Below are 18,578 nucleotides of genomic sequence, written 5' to 3'. Positions count from 1 at the left end.
GATTTGACCTAGGTCTGTTTTATTATTTTAATGTCACAGCATTTTCCCTCACATTGTAACAAATTGACTAGGCAGAGTACTGTATGTGCTTGATTTAATTTAGTAGTTTCTGACCAAATTTTATATGCATTTTTCAGAATCCCATTAGTAGTGTTCAGTGTGTTTTGGATTTGTTTTCATTCTGTTAATTTTATTATTAATAGTTATGATCCAGTTTGAAATGTCCTGATTTGGCCTATTATACCGTACCCTACAATACCATACCATAACACAATATACCACCTACTACAGTAAGGCCACTTTACACTCAGCAGTGTTGCGGGGGGCCTATTTAATGTGTGGAATAATTATTTTCATTTTTGTATTGAATATTATTCATTTTCATAAACAAATTTTCATAAATACCACCATGTTGTTGATAGTAACAATGCTGTTTGTAAACCACCGGAGACTGAAATTTAATTGCTCTGCACCGCATAAAACCTTGTATTTAATTTTTGAAATCAGAAAATAGCAGCATTCACAATGAAGCTTAGTTCCCATGCTAATGTTTTTAAGGAAGTGTGATCAGCAAAACTTGCAGAGTCAAAACTTTTCAGAAAGGATTTGCATTACTTTCATGACAATTGTTTTGCATCCAAACCCTTTCCGTTGCACTCTCACCTGTCCTGTCCCCTCTCCATTTCACCAGTTGTTTCTATGTACAGAGCACCAGCAGCGATAAATGTGCAAAAACCAACAGTTATGATGTTTTGTTTCCTTTTTGTCATGTTTGCCATCACAAGTTTAAGAATTTACAGATGTCCTGCAACAATCTGAAGTAACATGGAAATCAGCATCTGTCTATTAGTTTGCATTTTTCTGACAAAATTACTTTTGCTCATTCAGGATATACACTCTGTAGTCATATCAGATTTGGATCAGTCACAAAAATAGTTTAAACAGTTAAAAACTAAAAATTAGATAGGAGGCAAAAATCAAGGTAGAGTCAGTTTTACCTATGTTTTGTCTTGGTAGAGTAATATTTTACTCTACTTTCCCCTTTTTTGTATTATTAATATGTAGCCTTTGTCAGAATGCCTCAAATCTCCCAGACTTACCACTGTTTATAAGGTACTGTACCATATAACTTCTTCCCACCTTCCCTTCTACATCTATAACCTCAGGCAATTAGGTGTAGTAAAAGACAAGCAGGAGTTAAGTTACAATTTAAACAATGTATTGTTGGTAATATTCATAAATAATAGCAATATGCAAAGTACATTTGAATATTGGCAACCATACAACCTGATAAATGGTGATGTGTAGCTTCAGGCGGCACACAGACTTGTTAGTTACTTAAAATGTCTCTACTTAAGGTATCATTTGTGGTCATCTTTCTTTAGAACAGGCCGCATTGCCTGTCTCAATATGGCTGCCGAGCTGTACTCTTCATTGTGTTATCCTTTGCAGTTCATGGTGGGTGTGAGATGCTTCTTCATCAGTTTGGTAAGAGAGAGAGTGAGGGAGTGAGTGAGCAAATTTATAGATTTTCTGTCCAACCCCTAGAGCCAATAGGACGTCATAGCAGTTAAAGGCTTCTGATACAAGCCAGTTCCAAACAGCCATACTTCATACCAATGCGGGGGATAGAACATCTTCACACCTGCCCCCCAAACCATATGTTAAGGTAAAGCTTGGCAGTTAGGCAGCCTGGCTTTGTGTGGGGGATGAGAGAGAGACTCTAGCAGAGAAACATTTATCAAGCTTGTTTCAGGCACTTCCCCCAACTTTCATAAAATTCACTTTCCGGACTCAGTTTTGCCTAAGTTACAAATAAAGACATACAAAATATTTATCAACTTATATGCAAAATCTCACATCACAACAACCTGTAATGTGGGCATAGGATTAATGTTTTTTTTTAATGTTCAACAACTGCAATAAAAGAAAAACTTCAATTTGATGAATTTGAGGTTCTGTTGTAAATGCTTATTAAAGATTGGGGAGCACCCAACCACTATTGCGGTGGACTTTCATACTATGCTAGTAATAATGAGCAACATGCTGACTTCAAATTCCTTATAATGAAGGTCATCTGCAAATTCATCAGCTCATAATGACAGGTCGCAATGCAGACTGGAGACATTATTGGAGAATCCGTATATAAAAAACATGTGGACATGAGAGACAAGAAAAAGACACTTGTAAGGCACAACATCTGAGAAAAACATGTAGTAACTGGGCTTTAATAGCAGGCCTTTATTCCTTTTCATATATTTCTAAAATGATCTAACCTGTGTCACAGAAGTGAAAAAGACTTTTTTTTGCAGAACAATACAGTTTACCTGAGAGTAACTTTCTATTTAACCCACCAGCATAACAGATAACTTAAAGAGATGGTGGCAATATAATGGTAACATTGCCATGCAACCCTCCATAAACTATAAATTAATTTACATCTCTAAAATTAACTGACTACCCTAAATAATTACAAAATTATATGAAATTAGAACATTAGTACAATCTAGATGAGAACATGTCATTCAGCCCAACAAAGCTCACCAGACCTATCCACTTAATTCTTCTAAAGACTTCAAATCTAGATTTAAGAGTCGCTAAAGAACTACTGAGCAGTGGTAGCACTGCTGCCTCGCAGTAAGGAGACCTGGGTTCGCTTCCCGGGTCCTCCCGGCGTGGAGTTTGCATGTTCTCTCTGTGTCTGCGTGGGTTACCTCCGGGTACTCCGGTTTCCTCCCACAGTCCAAAGACATGCAGGTTAGGTGCATTGCCGATCCTAAATTGTACTTGGTGTGTATGTGCGTGTGCCCTGCAGTGGGCTGGCGCCCTTCCCGGGGATTTGTTCCTACCTTGCTCCCTGTGTTGGCTGGGATTGGCTCCAGCAGACCCACATGACCCTGATAGGATATAGCGGGTTGGATGATGACCGACTGACTAAAGCCCTACTGTCTACCACACTACTTGGTAGCTTATTCCAGGTTTCTATGGTTCTCTGTGTAAAGAACAATTCTGCAAAGTTTGTGTGAAATTTACCCTTAACAAGTTTCCAATTGTGTCCCCATTTTCTTGATGAACTCTTTTTAAAATAACAGTCTTAATCCACTATACTAATTCCATTCATAATTTTAAATACTCATGTCTCTCAAATCATGTCTCCTCTTAATCTTCTTTTGCTTTAACTGAAAAGGCTCAGCTCTTTTAATCTTTCCTGATAATTCATCCCCTGTAGCCCTGGAATCAGCCTAGTCACCCATTTCCAGACTTTTTCAAATGCTACTATGTCCTTTTGTAGTATACAAGGTGAGGTCTAATCAGTATGTTATATAGCTTGACAGTGTAAAGTCCACTATGAATCCTAAATCCTTTTCATAAGGTGCAATTTTAAAGTACAGGTAAAATTCTGTTATAACGAATATCTTTACAACGGAATTTTCATTACAACGAAGTATTTTTATGGTCCCGACAGTTTTCCGATATGTCAGAGTCTATAGAAATCTCGTTACTATGAAATACATACAGCAGATACTTTCATTACAAGGAAATGCCAAAAGGCCTTGGAATACCAAAAGAGCTGCTTACTTTGTGAAGTTTTTTCTTTAAGAAACGCAGTTAGACCTGCTCTGAGCTGTTCTGACAGGCTTTAAGCTGTTCTGCGTTTGCAGCTCACTTCCGTAGAAACATCCTGACAAGAAACATTGTAAAAGTTCCTCAGAGTTTCCTTTGCTGTTAAAAGTTGTGCTAAAGTTTTGCTCTGTTTGTTCTGTTGTGTTTTTCGATTGCCCTCAATAAAAAATGGCCGAATCGAAAAAGCAACAGCAGTTCACTTTAGAAGAAAAGCTTGAGATTTTTGCAGCTCTTGATTCCAGTTTAAAGAAAAAAGAAGTTGCCAGCAAATTTGGAATTTTACTGTCAACACTCTCAACCTTTTTGAAACACCGCACAAAAATCAAGGAGAAATCTCAGGAAGCAAACCTTGGGCCCCAGCGCAAACTGCAGCGTTTTAAGATGTTGAAATAGGAGTTTTTATGTGGTTCCAAGGTGCTCATGCGAGGAACATTACGATTACTGGGCCACTCATCCAGAAGAAAGCAAAATCAATGGCTACTGTCTTGGGGCATGAAGACTTTGCTGCCAGTTGGGGATGGTTGATTCGCTTTCGAGATCGCTTTGGGATCACAGCAAAAGCAATCTGTGGTGAAGAGTCGGCAGTTCCAATCAAGACAGTAAACGAATGGAGAGGCAGTGAAGTTAAAAATTGATTGCTCTCTACAGTCCTGACGATGTTTTAATGCCGATGAGACAGGGATGTTCTATAACAGGGGTAGGCAACGTCGGTCCTGGAGTGCCACAGTATGTGCAGGTTTTTGTTCCAACCCAGTTCCTTAACGAGAACTCAATTATTGCTGATGAAGCACATATTGCTTAAGTGACATTTTAATGCTTCATTTTAGTGGTCTCGCTTGTTAAGGTTCTCCACCCTTAATTGCTTATTTCAATCTTAAACTGCTGCATTCAGTGTTTTAATTGCTCCTTATTAGCAATAAGATGTAAAAGACAAAGCAGCCAGCAGTTCTCCAGCTAGTTTTTTTCCAATTACATCTGTGTGTGTTCATCATGCACGGTTTGATTTAATAAAACACTTAATAGAAAAATGTGACAGACTGAAAATGATGTTTTAGGGTTCAAATCATTTGGATGATATCCTTGGAAAGGAAAAAAATCTACGATATAAAAGCCTTACATTGCACAGACTAACAAGCCATAAAATTAAATAAGGTCTGAGATTGGCAATGATTGGTTTCTAATTAAGCAATTGGGTTGAATGAAAACCTGTAGCCACTGCGGCTCACCAGGACCGACATTGCCTACCCCTGTTTTACATCTTATTGCTAATAAGGAGCAATTAAAACACTGAATGCAGCAGTTTAAGATTGAAATAAGCAATTAAGGGTGGAGAACCTTAACAAGCGAGACCACTAAAATGAAGCATTAAAATGTCACTTAAGCAATATGTGCTTCATCAGCAATAATTGAGTTCTCGTTAAGGAACTGGGTTGGAACAAAAACCTGCACATACTGTGGCACTCCAGGACCGACGTTGCCTACCCCTGTTCTATAAGCTGCTACCACACTCCACCTTGGTTGCCAGGTATGATCTTTGTCGCGGAGGCAAAAAATTGAAGCAAAGGGTTATGGCTCTCTTTTGTTGTAATGCCTCTGGGACAGAAAATTTTGGGCCACTTATCATTGGGAAGTCGGCGAAGCCTCGTTGTTTTAAAAATGTGACGTTTATCCCGTGTGAATATAAAGCCAACAAGCGTGCTTGGATAACTACCCCAGTCTTCAGAGAATGGCTTAAACAGGTTAACAAGGACATGAAAAAGAAGAATCAGAAAATCCTGCTGCTCATTGACAACTGTCCAGCACACAGTGTCATTCCTCGCTTAGAAAATGTATGCATAGAGTACCTACCACCAAACTGCACAGCCGTTCTTCAACCTCTGGATTTAGGCATCATTCGAAATGTGAAAGTACATTACAGGAAGACGCTTTTGCATAAAATACTTGCCAACATTGTATGCGAAAAAAGTGAGCCTGAAGTTAACGTGAAGGAAGCCATAGAAATGATCACTAGTGCCTGGTCGTGTGTCACGAAGGACATAATTGTAAAGTGCTGCAAAAAGAGTGGCATAATTAAGATGGCTTTCAACCCAGAAACTGGTGAAGATGAGAAAGATCCTGTGGAAGACACATGAATTCGTGAACTGTGGGCTACCATTGCACGGAGGTCATCTGGAATCCCTGCAGAGATCAATTTCAATGACTTCGTCACCGCTGATGACCAGGTACTTGTCACAAGTGAGATGACTGGTCAAGAAATTTTGAATAGTGTGACCAACATTGAACCTCCAGGAGTGAGTGATAGTGATAGTAATGAAAAAGAAGATATACCTGTAGTTACCAAGGAGAAAACAAGTGCTGGTGAAGCTTTGGCTGCTTTCGAGCGTGTCAAAAATTTACTGACATGTTCAGATGTGGCAAATGATGACATTTATGATGCCTTGAAACAAGTAGAAGATGCACTACTAACGTCAGTAACTAAAACATTTTTGTACAGACAAAAGTAACAGACTATTTAAAGAAGTAAGTAAAGATATGTTTAATTTTATTTTCATAAAAAATAAAGTACTGTAATGTAAACAGAATTCCATTATAACAAATTTTTCAGTACAACTAATTTTTTTTAAGTTCCTCGAGATTCGTTGTAACGAGATTTTACCTTTATAATGAGGTGTTAAACATTTACATGATTTCTGTTTGCCTTAGGATCACAAGAGTATGCAACTAAGGCAAACCCACCATCCAGTCAATACACAATATCCCAGTATACTTTGAATTAAATCAACTTTTAAAAAAGGCAGGCAAAACCTACAATTTTATTGTACTTTATTGTGCCTCAAATGTTAATTGTTGTTGTTGCTGTTGCCATTGTTTTATTATTCTACAGAATATGATAGTAGATTAAATTAAAAAAGCAGTTCCAAAAAGATTTTACGGAAGGTGAGTACCAGTTACCTTTTAGTTTAGTATTATTTATTTTTTCATTATGACTGTCTAATGTAAGTTTCCTCTAAAGCATGTATCTCACTTGATTTACTAGGAATACCAATGGCAATTTAGTCTGCTTGTATATACACATTACACATGACTTTCACTACATTGCATTTTGACCAATATAAGTGCTCTATATCACAAACATCACTCACTCTGCTTGGAAAAGCAATGTCAGTTAAAGTCTTCATGTTTATGTGCTTACCACGTGAGTCTTACTGATTGTCAAGTCAGATAATATAAGCACTCTCAAAACTTATCATTTTAGTTGGACTTTTTTGTGATTGTCATGATTAGTTTGCATTATTGTTAGGCAGTCTTTTTATATTACTTGTCAATATGCAGCTGAATACTGTGTATAACCACAGAAACTTTTTTGAGGAATGGTATAAAATTCTGTGATACACTTGTTAGACACAAGGGTTCAGTTCCTGAGATAGTATGTAGTACTTAGTTAAAGAGTACTGTACTAAATGGAGACAATCCTCAGATCCAAGTGCTATCCTAGTAAAGAGCAGAGGATGATCTATAGCAAATTTAACTAATGTTTAGCTAATTTTGTTTTGTCTTTGGGTTTCTCCTTGGTTTGAATGCCCGCAATCAATATCTCACCCTTTCTAATTTAACAAAGTGCTGCTACAGTCCTCTTGATTTACAGAGAAAATGTGCATCCTCATGTAAACTTAAAAAAAAGATTGCAATCTAAGCAACATTAGATTGGCTGTTGTTACTGTAAATGCTACATGAAAAGGCCAGGAAATTCTTATATGGAAAGTAATTATGATGAAAGGGAAAAGTTAATAGAATCGTATCTGAAGCATAATTGTCTCTTTGTAGCTCATATATGTTAAGGGTGACCTGGGTGGGGCATGTGCTGGAACCCTGAATGCCAAGGGGCATTTTTATATTTCTGTTTTATCCTCACGCTCTTCCACACAACACACATGCATGGTTACTAATATATTATATTACCCCACCTCAATGTAATGTACAAGTGACCTTTTTCTTAAATCTTCAAGGGGGACCAACCCCTGCTCAATATAATGTTCGAATAACACTGTGCTCGAATCTTACACTCTGATCTTCAAGTGGTACCATCCTCCAGCTTGTCCATCCATCCATTTTCCAACCCGCTGAATCCAAACACAGGGTCACGGGGGTCGCTGGAGCCAATCCCAGCCAACACAGGGCACAAGGCAGGAACCAATCCTGGGCAGGGTGCCAACCCACCGCAGGACACACACAAACACACCAAGCACACATTAGGGCCAATTTAGAATCGCTAGTCCACCTAACCTGCATGTCTTTGTACTGTGGGAGAAAACCGGAGCGCCCGGAGAAAACCCACGCATACACGGGGAGAACATGCAAACTCCACGCAGGGAGGACCCGGGAGGTGAACCCAGGTTCCCTGGTCTCCCAACTGCGAGGCAGAAGCGCTACCCACTGCGCCACCGTGACATCCCCTATACCCCCCCCCCCCCCCCCCCAGCTTGTTTTAATTTTATATATGATGTTCCTGTAATGTGGAGTTTCGATCTGGTCTTGCTATAAGTCATTTCCCAATTATGTATTGTCAGAGAAGGCCGGCAGCCTCAACCCAGCTGGGATGCCCTTAAAATGGAAAGATGGGGGAAGGCAGCTACTTGTCGACATTGCCTCCCCCAAAACAGCAGATGGCAGTTCCCTGGAGTGTAGCAGTGCCCCGGATTTCAGCAGGGCATCCAGGGACATGGAGTTCAGTTTCTCAGCCATGTTGGGTGCCATGAGTGCTGCCAGGGGGAGCTGTCGAAGGACCTGGGGAACCATGCTTTCCGCTATAGCCTGGAAGTACTAATGGATCACACAGACGGAAGCCCCAAAATACTTCCGAGCCGATTAAAGAACCTGGGTTCTCCATCTGGCATGTCACGTGGGAGGAAGAACAGAAGTAAAGAGAGATATTTCTATTGATTGTGTTTATTGCCTGTGAGATTGTGGCTGTGGTGCTTTGGGCACTATTAATAAGAAGAAAGGGATTAAAATGCTTCTTATTTGTTTTACTTTGTGTCCTGAGCGTCTGTCTGTTGGGGTTAAAGGGGCAACAGTGACCCCTAGCGTCTTACAATATATAATACAAAAGAATACATCATGAATACATAATAAATTATCTTTCATTATGCACCTTACTTTTCTTAATTACTGAATTAATACAATAGTCACCAAAGCTTATAAAATACCTTGTCAGAGAGGGGACAATATTTATGAAGAATGTTGCACTGCAGCGCAAACTTCACTGTAGCGCACAGGCACTGTACATAGTGTGAGAGATCTCATATCAGATCTGGAGAACACCTGGAAAGGTATCTCCGTCACACTCCGAAGAATATAGCTTGGAGGGAACTTGCAGCATCTTTCATTGCTCTCGTTCCAATCCAGCAGCAAGACAATTTCTTATTTATGGACAATGGCTCTTTGTCTTTTTACTGAAGATTAATTTTTAAGTGTATGTTGATCCTATTTTTCTATTTCTTATATTACAGTATATAAATATTTCCATGCATGCTCGTCTTTAATGTAGCATTGAGTTAAATGTATTTGATTCAGTATAATGCTATATTTCAGTCAAAATATAAATATAATTTTATGGCATGTTTGTGCTTTTTTATGTTCATAACAGCCTGTCTGATACATATAGAAATAATTTCATAACATTAAGTAGTAAGTATATTAAACCTGCTCATCATCTGGTCTAAGTATGTATGCAACTTTGTTCTTCTTCTCTGACTCAAACATGCACACTGCAATTACACTTTGTCTTATTCTTGGTCCACTGCTAGTACACAGCTCTGGGGCACACTGCAACAGCACTAAACTCGTCAATCTTGTTACCATAAATACATAAAACCACATCAGCACAGGATCATCTCAAGCTCATAGAAAACTGCAACTGACCTCTTATTTGTAGACAGTTGCCATTTTGGAAAAATAAACAAATTAATAAAAGAAACAACACCTCAGGTGTGTATGTGTAAAGTGCATGTTGTATTTATTTTACATAAATATATAATTTTACATGCAAACACTTTAAATTAAATTTCAATTAATGTTCCAAAACAAAAAAAAAAGTATCTATATTCCTCATTCTTCTACTTTGAACATGGAACACTCCTAAGGTTTTGTCTTAGAGGTTTAAGGATGGGTTCAGGTATGACTAGTTAATGTGTCTCTAAGTTCAGGTTTGACAAAGTTCATAAATATTCATTGAAGAAAAGGTATTGTTGAAAAGCTACTGGAAAAAAAAATCTTTTACATTTTTTCCCTTGGTGACTGCATAGCCTCAGTTACAGTATGTTCTACTGATTTTTTTGGCCACACATTCATGTATAGACTTTCCGTTTCACCTTATCTAAAAGGGGCTGTATTGGTTTGAGATCAGAAGACTATGCAGGTCATTGGAGTAAACTGGACTTGCTGTACTGTGTGAAATGGTATATTATCATACTTCATGTTATCTTTTGAATGAGGATAGACTGTGGCCATAAAGGGTTGCCCAATGTCAGCAACAATGCTTAGGTGTCCTTGTGGCTTTCAAATGACACTCAATTATTATCAAAAGGCCCAATGATAGATAAAAAAAAAAACTTTCCCTATACCATCTCTAGTTTGTATAGTTGACAAAAGACACAATGAATTTTTGGATTCATGCTGTTTACACTAAATTCTCACCCTACCCTAGTACTACAGAAAAAATTGAAATTAGTCTATCATATTAGGCATTCAGAGATGCCCCTCTGACACCACTGTTGTAAATAGCTTTTATATGTGTATTTACAGCCATTCTGCAATATTGTTCATTCTTTCCAGGCTTCTCTCATAAATAAGAGATTTTTGACGATGGAATCTACAGTCATTAAATGTTTTTTGTTTATTGCCTCATAATTTGTAAACACTAGAGATTGAAATATGTGGATATTTACGAACACAGCATTTTCTGAGATGCTGATATCAACACATTTGGCACTAACAATCATACTACATTCTAAACATTTTGGTTATTTCTCTTGTCCATCCACAATTTTGGTTAAGAATGACTAAACCATTTGACTGTCTCTGCATGCTATATATGCTGAGTTGCAATGGTGTGATTGCCTGTTTTTAAGAGCAGGTATTAACAAAAATGTTTAACTCATAATGTAGTGTTTAAGCACATTCATTAAAAGAAACTATGTGACAAAATCGGCAATTATCAGCTAAGTTTTGGAGCGGTACTCAGTTTAAGCATGACATTTGCTCTAAACAAATAACACTGCCAAAACATTGCAAAACAAGCATATAATATTTTTATTTACAGAATCTAAGAAAATAGGTATAGAGTAGAACAACCCATTAAACAATAGTTCTGCTAAGCAAACTACCTAAGTGTTTGACATTTAATACAAGAGCCGCCAGTCACTTGTCTGTCTTTTAAACTGGAAGTGATGGATAAGAAAAACATCCATCCATCCATCCATTTTCCAACCCGCTGAAACATCTGAGGGATTTGCTAGATAGTTCTGCTGCTGTAAAATGTAAACCTAGGTCAAATGTGAGCATTACATGATGTAAAAATTGAGGACCTGTGTTCCAATGTCTTTTCAAATATACTTTTAGAGCCTTAACAATAAGACAGGCATGCAATTTTAGTTGTACCAGCTAGAAGACAGCAACTAGAGTTAGCCTTAGTTCTTTTAAACTAGCAAGTAATTCCTAATTTATGGTTCTTAGATTACATATGGCTAAACATATCACATATGTAGGATCACACTCTTGTGAGAAATAATGGTGATGATGATAAAAGTGAAAATCAAGTATTTGTAAAGTGAAAGTGCATTGCGGTTGAAATGTACCATACATAGCTAAAAATATCAGCCAGTCAGACCCATATATAGATTGTTAATTTTTATTTTCTGTTGTGCTCAGGGTATGAAAAAACCACATTATTATTTTCACCTTTGTTTGAAAGCAATTTTTGTGTAATCTCTGATTTTCATTTGGGCTTCCAAAGAGAAGAATCTTCTATTTTTTTCTTTAAATATTAAAGTAAAAAAATATATACACCAAAACTAGCCCATCTATATATATAAAATCCCTATGTACGTCCAGGTGTCCGTGTGTGGGTGTCTTCTGGTGAAGTGCGCATGCGCGGGGCACGGTGCTATGCGCGATATTACTGTCAGAGAAAGTTAGAGGCGTTTTACGGAAATACAAACCATTATTACTTCGAGAGGAAATTAAAGGTACACAATACAGTGACGCATATTACAGCCACATACAAGCCAGTATTACTGTCAGAGGAGATTAAAGGCATATTACCGACGCGCACGCCTGTATTACCGCCAGAGAAAATTAAAGGTATATTACGGACGCACAAGCCAGCGGACGTACAAGACGGTATCCTTCAATAAGGGCGCGCACAAAAAGGCGAGCCTCAAAAGGACGACCTTAATTGGGTGCAGCGAATAAAGGCGCGCGTAAATAAAGATCTGCACCTGTTGCTCTTCACACATTCCAGAGCCATTTGAAGTAAACTATCTACGCGCCCTTATTGAATAGAGCCGTACAAGACAGTATTACTGTCACAGAAAATTAAAGACACACAATACACGGCGGCAGCCCACGAAGAACGGTCAGCTCAGCAAGTAAACATCAACAAAAGAAAGGCTGAAAGAAAGAAAAATACGACCAACAAAAAGAATGAGGTCAAAGTCCCTTGCCATTTAATATAGACTGTTCCTACTAATGTTTATGCACTACTGTTCTAGCGCTCGTTATTGTAACGGGATAAATGACTAGTCTATTATATAATCCTCTAAATTCACTTTAGAGTTGCTGGAGGCCAGAGATCACTGCACTGGGCACAAGACAGGAACCAATCATGGCTGCAATGCTAGTTTATCTTAGGACCCATTCACACACATCCAACACCATACTGAGCCAAATGCACCTCTTTTTGTTATGGGAGGAAAGAAAAGTACCTGGTTAAAAACTCCACACAGACAGTGATTGGGCCAGGATTGTAACAAAAGACCCTGGAGGCAGCATTGTTTACCAACAATAACATTATTAACCTGTAATGAACACCGACTGAAATCAACAGTTAAATAAAAATTCAGTAGGTTTGCAAGGCTGAGAAGAGGCAAGCTAATTAGATCCTAGGAGAGATGGTGTCCTGTATAAATATCACACCTTTCATATTCAAGCAAGGAGAAAGTTTGTTTTGATAATGGACCATCATTCTGGAAACAGTCAATTGAAAGAAATGGAATTCAAGAAACTGTCCCTTGGTCTCTGCTATCCCAACAATAATGCATCTTGTCGAAAACTGCTTTATGAAACAGAAGTATATGTACTTTTTTATATTTTCTCAGTGCTTTTGATTTTAGTCACTGTCTGTGGCAATCTTTTTGTGATAATTTCTATCGCTCATTTCATTCAGCTTCATACACCAACTAATTTTCTTCTCCTTTCACTTGCGGCTGCTGACTTCCTAGTAGGATTGTTTGTGTTGCCAATTTCCTTAACTATACTGATTGAAACCTGCTGGTATTTTGGTGTTATTTATTGTTATTTGTATCAGGCACTTGCAACATTTTTCAGTGTAACTGTTATATTTAATTTGGCTTTTATATCAGTTGATCGCTATATTGCTGTCTGCAATCCATTCTTTTACAGTTCAAAAATAACTTTGACTGTTGCAAGGTTCAGCTGTGCAATATCTTGGCTGTATTCTTTTTCATATACATTGATACTTTTATCTTTTAGTGACATTAAAACAGATATTTGCCAGCAGTCATGTATCCAGTACTCTTCTGATGAATCACTTATAATTAATTTAATTGTACATTTTATTTTACCTTTTTTAATAATGGTTTGTTGCAACACAAGAATATTTACAGTTGCAAGAAGCCATTCAAGAGCCATCAACTGTATAATGGAGAAGATGCAATCTTCAGAAATCATTAATAATAAAATATCTAAAGCATCAGAAAGGAAAGCTGCTAAAACATTAGGAATAGTAGTGGCTGTCTTTATCATATGCTGGCTTCCTCTTATTTTATTCAATGTTTGTAGTTACTTTTCTTTTTATAATATATTTTTCATAAGGAATGCATTGGTTCTGCTAAGTGAGGTGAACTTTGGAGTTAATCCTGTCATTTATGCTTTTTTTTATCCCTGGTTCCGAAAAGCACTGAAAATAATCTTAACTTTTAAAATATTTAGTCCAGCATCTTCAGTGATTAATTTATTGTAAATTCTGTACACTTAATAGTGTAAATTCTAACACTTAAAAAAAAACAATGCACAATAATAGGCCGTGTGTTTGTTTTGCTTTTGTCCTGTTAAAAAAATTGCAATATATTTCCGGCACAAATTTATAAATAGAATTTTGTACTCTGCAAGTTATTGTGTTTTTTCTGAAAATGCGCTGTAATAATAATAATAATTCATTACATTTATATAGTGCTTTTCTCAGTACTCATGTTGTTTATTACTCTATTTAATGTGTTTAGAATCATTGTTCAGCACTTCAAAACAATACTGGCTGAAGTTTTATGTTCGAGTGATGTTATTTCTTATTCTGTTTTCTAAAGTTATGATTTGAATTATACTCCTATATTCATCGTGTTTCTAAGTATTTTAATGTAGGTTTTGACTGTTTAAAATAAAAAGCATATTCAAAGATATATCTCTGAAACAGTGATTTGTCAGCACACTTTTTCTTTTGGCAATTTTATCAATCATTTTTTCCTTCTTATACTGTTAACTGCTTGTCATGTTGTGTTATTTTTACTGTTTAATGCTATAAATTGTTAAGATCTGCTAGCAGAAAGAATGACAGTTTCTACCGTCTTGCTCACATCACCATAAGAAATCTATGACAACAATTAAACTTTGTATAACTGATGTTGAGCCAGAGGCAGCAGATTTGTTTTTACTAAAGTGACAGTGAAATTTTACTTGCTGTGCTGTAGAGAAAAGCCAAGCAAAATGACACCTTTTATTGGCTAACTAAAAAGATTACAATATGCAAGCTTTCGAGGCAACTCAGGCCCCTTCTTCAGGCAAGATGTAAGAAGGGGCCTGAGTTGCCTCGAAAGCTTGCATATTAAGGAGAATTCCTTCTTGTCATACTGTTTTAAAGTAGTAAGGTAAATATCAGTTTATTGGTTTTGTGTAAGACGTGTTTTTTAAACCACTGAAAACTGCAAGAACACTAGAAAATATCAAAAGGGTGAGATAAGCAGTAGACATTGAGCATGGTGTTAGTCATTAGAGTTAAACACTTCAAACTGAACTGTTCACTGAATTATTCAGCAAGATTTACCCTATCACCAATATAAAGTACTCATAGTGTATATATTTATTAGGAATAATGTGTTTTTTTTTTCTGGCTAATTCAACTGTTAAATGGAAACCAGAATATTTTAAACTCTTTGCGAATTAATTTAGAAAAATGTATTGTCAATAGTGGAGCTCATATGAAAAAAAATTTAAATGGATGTTTAAGACAATGAGAATAAGCTGTGTTGATTAACTTATTTTTTAACTACTTCCTTTCTTAACTGGTGCTATGAGTGAAATAGGCAATTAAAAAAATTAAGTTACCTTCTTGTATTATTTATGTGTCAACAAAATATTAATACATATATGTACAGTTTTTTTAAGTTATGTACTTGGAATGTATTGTTATCAGGCATTTTTGTAGACACCTATGCTGTAAGGAAAGCACCACAAGTGCTTGCTTTTGAAGACAGCAATTGTTTACATTGGTCCTGGCTTCTTTAGGAGATTTCAATGTGTAGGCGTGGCCAGAGTTCGCAACGCTCATTTTAGCAATGAGAAGTAGACCATAATTTATATCTGATGTATGCAGCATTTGTTTAATATAGTTGTAAAAGGCTCTCTATCAGCAGCTGCTACAGAATATTGCTTATAAATACAAATTGGGCGGAGTGGTGGCTCTGAGGCTAAGGATCTGCGCTGGTATCCCGAAGTCTGCTGGTTCAAATTCCCGTCACTGCCAAAAGAGATCTTACTCTGCTGGGCCCTTGAGCAAGGCCCTTAACCTTCAATTGCTCCAGGGGCGCTGTACAATGGCTGACCCTGCGCTCTGACCCCAAGGAGTATGCGAAAACTAACAAATTCCTAATACAAGAAATTGTATAAGGCGGAATAAAGAACAAAAAAAAAATTATTATTATCAAAAACGATCTTTATAATTTGGTGCACAATCAATGTTTTATTTATAAATCTCATTTAAAAAAAACCAAAGTGCTGTTCATAAACACAGAATAAAAACAACTTCAGAAAAAAAAAATCAACAAATAAGTTAAACATATAAAAACATAAAATTAAAAATACATAAATAAATACATCTCTTATTAAACCATTAAAAGGCTATAATAAAAATATAACACTACTGCCTTTAAACATCTTCATATGCCAATGAGAAAAGGGAAGATTTTAATTGATATTTAAAAATATTAATAGTGTTTAAAGGCTGAGTGTAAAAGGGTAGTAAATTACATAGAACAGCCACAGAAAAAGCACAACCACCCATCAACTGAGACTGTGTGATGGTCAGAAGTTTTTGATCAGATGATCTCAAAGGCCTAGAGGTGGAGTAGGGGTAATGGAGGTGTGAGATATCTTCTGGTGCCAAGCCACTGAGTGCATTAAAGACAAATAATAAAACTATAAAGTGTATTTTGTATTGTACTGTCAACCAATGAAGAGGAAACAGCACTGAAGAAATATGTTCTTCCTTTTTTGTACCAGTCAGGAGATGAGATGTCTGATTGTGGACTAGCTGGAAACAGGACAGTGAAGACTAATTAACACCCAAATAAAGAGAATTACAATAATCAATACAAGAAGAAATACATGTCTGTACAATTATCTTTAAGTCTTTAAACAAAAGCAAAAAAATTCAGTTTGTCAAGCTTCTTAAGCTGCAGAAAACTGACTTTTACCACACTGTTAATTTGCCTGTTAAATGTGAAAGATTTATCAAAGATGGTGCCAAGATTTCTGACATGGATGTACACATTTTCTAACAATGGCTTAAATTATTAATGATATTTATGATTGAATTTGGGGAACCAGCTATAATAACTTCATCCATCCATTTTCCAACCCGCTGAATCCGAACACAGGGTCACGGGGGATAATAACTTCAAATTTACTTTAATTTATCTGAAGGAAGTTTAGTGATATCCACTGCTCTAAGCAAATAACAGTGGTGTTTAGAAATGTATCAGATATTAGTGGCCAATACAACTAAGTATCATCTACATAACACTGAAAAGAAATATACTTTTGAAAAATATATACTAAAGGAAGTATATACAAAGAGAACAAGGCTGGGTCCAAAATGAAACAGTGAGGAATCACCCATGTGATAGATGCTGAAGAATAAGAAATACTCCTCACTGAAAAAGTCCTAAGTCTTAGGTAGGAACTAAGCAACTGTACCTTAAATACCAACCACATTTCAAGAGGACTGAGTGAGCAATGGTATCAAAGTCTGCATTTAGATCTAGTTAAATCAAAACAGCACAACATCCAGAATCGACAGCCCATATCAAGTCACCATAGCCTTATGGAGGGCTAATTCAGGGCTGTACTATGGTATGCCCTGAAACTTGACTGATAAGCCTCAAAAATGTCATATTTAATTAAGAATGAGAAAAGCTTTTTACAATACTTTGGATAAAAATGGCAATTAAATATGGATCTAATCTTCTATCACAGCTCCAGCTTATTCAAAACTCAGCTGCAAGAGTCCTTACTCGAACCAGCAGCAGCGAGCACATCACATCCATCCTGCTCCGTCTCCACTGGCTCCCTGTGTCCTACAGAATCGAATATAAAATCCTACTAATAACCTACAAAGCTTTATATAACCTCGCACCAAACTACATCAGTGACCTCCTCCATCACTATATGCCTGCCCGCCCACTAAGGTCCTCTGATTCTGGTAATCTTGTTGTGCCCCTCACTAATCTACACTCTATGGGTGACAGGGCCTTCAGCTGTATAGCTCCCAGACTCTGGAATGACCTACCAAAATTAATCAGGTCAGCTGACTCCATGAATTCTTTTAAAAAACAACTCAAAACTCATCTGTTCAGGAAGGCTTTTAGCTCTACTTGACTTTATTACCTTTCTCTCAGTTTACTTCTCTGTCAAGATGCCAATGTAACCTGTATGTGTGTGCTAGACCATCAATTATGTTGTCTGTTTTTTTTTTTTTTTTTCAGAATTTACTGTCTTAATCTTCTTTTTTATTTATCTGGTTTGTAAAATGCTATATACTGTATATTCTGCCGTTCTTTATTATATTCTGTAAGTGCCTTGAGCATGGGAAAGGTGCTATATAAATAAAATGTATTATTATTACTATTAAAATTATTTGGAACTGAGGGGTATAAATTAGGCTTTTTTTTATAAGAGGTTGCATTTTAGAAGTGATTTGACAGTGTTGACATCATGAGTAGTAGTTGCTATTGTGAGCTGGGGGGCTGATTGCACCCTCAGAGAATACAGACGTTCCTGGGAAAACTCCTGAAAAACGTTGAAAGACTACCTTCATATTGCTCCTTGGCGGCTCTGTCGTGTGATGAGCCTCTCACGCGGTACTCCGCTTACTTAAAAGCCTGTACAGGCACCTGTCAGATTCAGAATTGATTGTTTGCTTTTCTCTCTCTCGCTCTCTGACGTTCTCTGCTCCTGGCGGAACTGTCGTCTATGACTTGTCATAGAGCACGTTTAAACTTTTGAAAAAGAGACAAATGTTTGTTTGCAGTGTTTGAATAAAATTCCTGTTTTCTACAACCTCTGTGTTTCTGTGCAAATCTGTGACCCAAGCGTGACACTATAAACAGAAACCTTCCAGAAAACAGTGACAGGGTGGGAATAAGAAAATATAATATTAAAAAATA

General features: G+C 36.9%; 1 pseudogene; it reads left to right on the top strand.

The window, feature by feature from the left end:
- The first annotated feature begins 3,702 nt into the window (after nt 1-3,702).
- Nucleotides 3,703-6,128, top strand: LOC114642035 (tigger transposable element-derived protein 6-like; annotated as a pseudogene).
- The last annotated feature ends 12,450 nt before the right edge of the window (nt 6,129-18,578 follow it).

The sequence above is a fragment of the Erpetoichthys calabaricus genome, chromosome 3, assembly GCF_900747795.2.
Source record: "Erpetoichthys calabaricus chromosome 3, fErpCal1.3, whole genome shotgun sequence".
NCBI lineage: Eukaryota > Metazoa > Chordata > Cladistia > Polypteriformes > Polypteridae > Erpetoichthys > Erpetoichthys calabaricus.
Note: the sequence above shows the minus strand (reverse complement) of the source record. Positions and strands in the feature narration are given on the sequence as shown.